Source organism: Lycium ferocissimum, unplaced genomic scaffold (assembly GCF_029784015.1).
Source record: "Lycium ferocissimum isolate CSIRO_LF1 unplaced genomic scaffold, AGI_CSIRO_Lferr_CH_V1 ctg5395, whole genome shotgun sequence".
Classification (NCBI taxonomy): Eukaryota; Viridiplantae; Streptophyta; class Magnoliopsida; order Solanales; family Solanaceae; genus Lycium; species Lycium ferocissimum.
Genome location: NW_026725968.1, coordinates 1 through 6,627, shown reverse-complemented (window position 1 = coordinate 6,627; position 6,627 = coordinate 1).

Below are 6,627 nucleotides of genomic sequence, written 5' to 3'. Positions count from 1 at the left end.
TCCTCAGCGTCCTCAACATCTCATCTATAAAACCTTGGGGATCTTCATTCGGCTTTGACCCGAAAAATTCTGGCGGGTTCAAACTCATAAAATCATGGGCTTTGACACTAGTGGCTCTGTCACCCGAAATCGCACTCTGCCATTGAGCCTGAGCGGCAACTAGCTGTGTCAACAACTAAATGGTCTCGGTCATCTGCTGACCCGAAAAACCCAATGGAGGGACTGGAGGCACTGGAGCTTGGGTAGAGACCCTTTCTTGCTCCTCTAAAATAGGCGGAATGTGAGAAGTATATGATGGAGCCTCATTATGGGATTCACCGTCTTCTATATTCATTGGTGGCTCCCTTTCTGTCCTAGCCTTGCCCTTCTGGGCGGCTGTTATTTTCCTCTTTACCGGCATCGCTGAAATCATAACGCACAATTAGAGAAAAGGGAAAATCTTATATCATAGCTCTATCGCACGATCTATGAATAAGAAAGACGGTCATTATTCCTAAATGTCCCACATCCTCTTGTTTATAAGTGTGGCGTGCTTCATACCTATAAATAAGACTCTACTGGACACGGCTCGTAGAAACATCCTAGGACGGAACTACTCTGATACCACTTTTGTCATGACCCGACTAGGGGCCATGACGAGTACCCGTAGCTGACTGCCGAGCAGAGCTTATCATGCTAACTACCCTGCTCGACCTGTACACACATAATCCCCGAGATAATACTTACTATGAACTAATCATAAAATATCTCCCAAGACATAGATATACATATAAGCCCACAAGGCTACAAAAATGATATACAAAATATACACTGAAGTGATCATGAGATATCTACTACCCACACATATGTATCTACGAGCCTCTACTAGAATACTGAGACATAAGGACGGGACAAGACCCCGCCATACCCAAATAGGTACACAAAAGAATATATCAAAAGCTGCACCTCCGGATTAAGGGAGTCCTCCTGTGTAAGCTGATATGGCTCCTAAGAATCTGGGCCGTCTTCCTGTCTACCTATGGGCATGAACAAAACATCCAAAAAAGAAAAGGACGTAAGTACGAATAATGTACTGAGTATGTAAGCCATATACAATAACATGATAAGAAATATGAGAACATAAGGTAAAGAGATAACCTGTACTGATCGCCTCTTAAGGCGGAGTCATGCATGGGAACTTATATAACAAACAATATAATATCATGTACATATGTAAAAAATGCCCAACCATATAGGTGCGGTGTGATCATCATTAGACCGCGTCCGGGCCGCTCGCGTCTGGGCCTCCCACGTCCGGGGTAAACATCTCAAGCCACCTACTAGTGGTGTCTGCCCATGCCATATAGACATGGTGTAATCATCATCATAGCTTCCCACTACGCCTGTCGTAGTGGTGACTGCCCGGCCGTATAGGCATGGTTTAATCATACGTATACATAACATGATGCATGCATGAGAGCTCAAGAAAAGCTACAACTCTATCGGAGTGACGTAAAGTCGGTAACCTCCGATTAGGTTATGGAATAGTCATGATCTTCATGTCTCACCTTGAAGGAATTAGTATCATGAGGTGAGACAAAGAACAAGAAATAACATCGATGAAATCAAAAAGAGGATTATCAAGCTCATGATAGCATCATTATCATAGAACATACCTCATCTCTATCTTATAAGAAGCTCTTAAGAATATTTAACTTTCATCTTTTGGGATGTAAGAAGATCATGAAAACATAGAAAGGAAATCATAATATAGAAGTCATGCCTTTGAAAGAAGGGAACTGGTCTTACATACCTTTACGTCTCCTTAACTCTATCGATTAAATGCTTCCCTTCCAAGCTCACGATTCTAAATTCAAAAGAATTCGTACTAAGGTTAGATAAACGGAAGCATAGTTTAGGCCTCAACTAGCACAACTAAGAGCTAACGAAAATTGGGCAGCTTCTCCTTTGTCTCAACAACTTCCTCCATATTCTAAACAACTCCCCAAACATCAATAACAACACTCATAATATTATAATCAATAAACTACTTCAAGTTAAACATGACTCAATTCTCATGTTGCTATTCCAAGGTCATCCATAACAATAGCTATAACATAACACTTTATTCATTCCCATATAATACTTCTTGATCATCATTTCTATCATTCACAACAAGATTTTACTCATGGCATATCAAGAATCATGATTCATGTCAAGCTACTATTCAATAATACCATTATTTCAACATTTGAGCTTCCCATTCTACATTCTTCCTCAATCCAAGTCATTCAACCACTCAATAATCTTAATAACATGAAATGGATACAAAACTCACCTTTTATGATGCAGGAATGGACTTTGGACAAAAGTACTTCACTTGGAGAGGACCCGAACTTCAACACCAAAGAGATTCTTGGCTTCTAGGAACCCTAGAGAACATTCCTTCAATTGATTTTCCTTGATTATTTGTGTTTGATCTTTAATTTTCCTTGGGTTTATGTTAGTATGGTGTGTGGAATATTCTAGAGATTTCAAGAGTGGTAGAGAAGGTGAAAAATGAGAAATTAGAACGTGGGTCACATATTTATACTTGGAGAAAAAGCTGTCCCGATTGAGTTATACGGACACTTATACGGTCCGTATAACTTTATACGGTCCGTATAAGTGACCGTATAATACTATCAGAAACTAACTTTCTCTAGACAGGTTATACGGACCCTTATATGGACCGAATAAAGTTATACGGACCGTATAAATGGTCATATAACTCCATTTTTCCGATGTTGTTCTCGTCGTTTCGTTTGATCTCCAATCCTTATGGAACCTTCTTGGCACTTGTATAACACTTCATTAACCATCTGAAGAGCCTTATAACTTCTTCTCAAGACATTACTAGACAAACCTTAGCTCGATAGTTTGCGAAACCTTCCCTAAACACCACTCATACCTCACTTGCCCTTGACGAACTTAGTTTCACCAATTCATATGACTTCCGAATCTTATCGTACGCACTTTAAGGTTACCAAATACCCTTCTTATAGTAATAAGAGCTTCATATTCACCTTAAACTCGCGTTAGTCTATTTATGATACAAAGACATGAAATTTTTGAAGTGTAACATTAATGACCATACGAACCTCACGAAATAGACGTATTTTCATAAAAAGTTCTTTTACCCAAAAGTCAACTTTGAGTGAACTCTTTTTCGCTTAATGCCTAAATTTCACAAAAAGTTGCCCGAATCAAATCTAAACACTTCGGGAAGTATGTCAACGTCAAAAAGATCAGAAAAGACTATAATGACCAAGTGGGTCATTACAGAACACATGGTACTTAGTTCCCAAGGAGGCTCTACCAATTCTTACATTAAAGTGCACAAGCACTTTCATTATAAAAAAATCCATACGGGATACCAGGTCCTCCTTACACAATTCACACCACCTTACTCATTGTCTTTATCATGATATCAGGCCACGGATTAGTTCAAAAGATGTAAGAGCTTCCATTAGAACCAAGTCTACCACCATGATGGTAGATCGTCCCTCCATCCTTAGCGAAAGCCCTCTGCTGACGAACTCAAAAGCTCGTTGATGCTCAAGCTTAAGCTCAGTCTTTTAGAGACCAGCTATTGTTGCTAACCCTGTAGCTTGAACAATGACCTCTGGGATTATGGAGATCTCTTATCTGCTACAACTCTCAGTCTTGCTGTCTTTACTCCCAAGATTTTCCTAAGTGTCGAGTTAGTGAGCACACACTCTGTCAGATTCACTGTTAGGGTTAGAGGATTATCATAACAGAGCATAATCTTATAGCATTCAACCACTTCTACTTCATATAGACATGGTGGTGGTTAAGTAAAGTGATAGCTCCACTTCTGGAATTTCACTATTTTCATCCGATCCTTCATTTCTGGCTCCTCTCTCAATCTTAACATTAAAAACTCTCCCAAAGAGAATCTTTTAATTTTGTACGTTCTTTTTATTACTTCTCCTCTTCGAGGAACTTGTTCCCTGTGCTTCGAAGGTTTGGGAAAGTGAATAGAGGACAGGATAAGAAGGATGTCTTTGAAACAGGCTGAGTTGATGCTTTTGGAATAGGTGTGACAGAGGACAAGAAAATGGTTTAAGTGATGATTTGGCACAGATACTATTTTGAAAGATCTTGGAAGAGGAAAGGACATATACTTTGTTTGGAAATCTTACAGTTCAAATACATTTATGAGTACTAAAGGAATCTAAATTGAGGTATGGAGACCTGGTCTCTGAACAGTGATTTGAATATATCATCAATCACGGTGAACTTTGCAGAACTAGTTGCGCTTAAGTTCTCCTGATTCTCCCATGTATGTATACCAGTAATGGTACAAAAATAAGTTAGATATCCAAAAAACACTTGCCAGCGATGTACCTAGCCTCCTTTGTAGCCATTGAGAGATCCCTTCCTGCTAAAAAAAAAAAAAAAAAAAACTCCATACGGCACACATCCTGCTATAAGTGCTTTGAAAGGAGACCTTTTGACCTCAGTCTTGCATCTTAAAGCCGTCACGATTAATCAATTCACGTTGACTACTCCTTCTCTCTCCCACCCCTTTAGACGATGTCAGTAGTTGGATTTGGGAACCCAAACTAGCTTGAGTCCTTTGTAGTTGTAGAAAGTATGGATTAAAGTTCTTCTGGCCCATTCGGGCAACATGTTTCTTTTCTTCCTTCGAGATCCTTTCTTTTGAGGACTTATTCCTTATCTTCTCGTTCCCTTGTTGAAATGGTTTCTTTCTGGTTAAACAACTTCAGTCCTTTTTTCAAAGGCTTCCCGGTAGTGATCAGCTTGTCCACCGTGTGCTCGTGATCCAAGGTCATATTTCGGAGCGAGTGGTACATGTACTTCGCGGGTCCTCCATGGGTCATGATCGCCAAGACGTGGATTCATTCCATTTGGAACATGTTGTACGAAGCTGCATATGCATTGCATTCATCCTACATACATTATTGCATTGCATTGTATCTTGATTACTATTGATTGTTGTGATGCTACTATTGTTACACCTCAGAAATTTCTGATGTGTGGCCTTGTAGATAGGCTAATGTGAGCTTAAGGTGGTTATGAAATCCTTACGAGATTAAGGGAAGTATTAGATAGCTTAAAGTGCGCACCTAAAGACTTTGAAGTCATACAAATATGTGAAATTTAGTTTGTTGAAGGAAGTGAAATATAAGTCATGTCCGGAAAGGTTTTTGCTATAATTGAGCTAATATTTATTTGGTGATGTCTTCAGGGGCTGCCATAGGGCCTGTTGTATGGTTAATGAAGTATTATGTAAGTGCCAAGAAGGTTCCATGAGGATTGGAAGTCAAACGAATCAACGAGAGAAAGTTTCGCATAACTGGGAGTTATACGACCACTTATGCAGTCCTTATAACTTTATACTGTCTGTATAAGGAGGGTCCGTATAACATGACCTTCACAGAAGAGGTCATTTTCTTGGTGGTGTTATACGACCACTTATACGGTCCGTATAACTTTATACAGTCTGAATAAGGGGGTCCGTATAACTTGACATTTACAAAAAGGGACTTTCCCATAGTGGTGTTATATGGTCCACTTATACGGACCATATAATGGTCTGTACAGGTCCATCGGGTAGATTTTTAACTTTTTGTATAAATAGATGGCCTTCGTTCATTTATTTCATTTTTCATTTCCACAAGTCTTGAGAGCTCCAAACCCTGCTCCAAGCATATTCCACCCCAATCCAAGAGAAAACAAAGATCAAGAGGCAAGAATCAAGGTACCCATGTGTTAGAAGTCATGCTAGGGTTAGTAGGATACAAGAAATTCTTTAGTATTGTAGCTAAGGTTTTCACATAAGATGATAGCTGCTCCAAAGCTCATTCCCATGAGATAAAAGGTTAGTTTTCATGCTTATTTCATGTTATCATGAATGCTTGGTTGTTGAAGAACTTGGTTAGAAGATGAAAGTAGAAAATGAGGGCTGAATGTAACTTTTATGATGTTTTTGAGTAGTAAACTAACTTGAGTCATGATTCTTAGTATAATATGGGTATAATCTTGTTACTGAAGGTAGTAATGTGATAAGGAAGCATTGTATGAAAATGCGCTAAAATGGGTGTGAGCTTGTTGGTATAAGTTAAACATAAGGATGAATTTTGAAAGCTTAATGGAATGTGATTACTTGATTATGATATTGTGGATGTCATTGTAGTTGTTTGGAGTTGTTTTGTAATATGGTGGAAGGTGACGAAATAGGGGAAATGTTGCCCAATTTTCATTAGATCATGAATTATTCTAGGTTGAATTTAAGAGTGTCATTAAAGCTTAACCAAAGTATGAATCCTTCTAAATGTTGATTGTTCAAGCTCGACGATGAACGTTAAGTAGGTAAGAAGACGAAGAGGTATGTAAGGCTAATCCTTATTTCATTAAGGCATGGTTCCTTTGCTATATATCCTTTCATGAGTTCCACAATGTCTTCCAAATGATTCTATATCTAAGATTACCAAAGCTCATGATTCTCAATACTTTCACAATACTAGTACTTCCTTTATATGATAGTTGATCCTCTAAGGATAGATGTAACGAAAACGATGATGGCAATGATGTTGATGATACTCATGGACTTTTATGTAT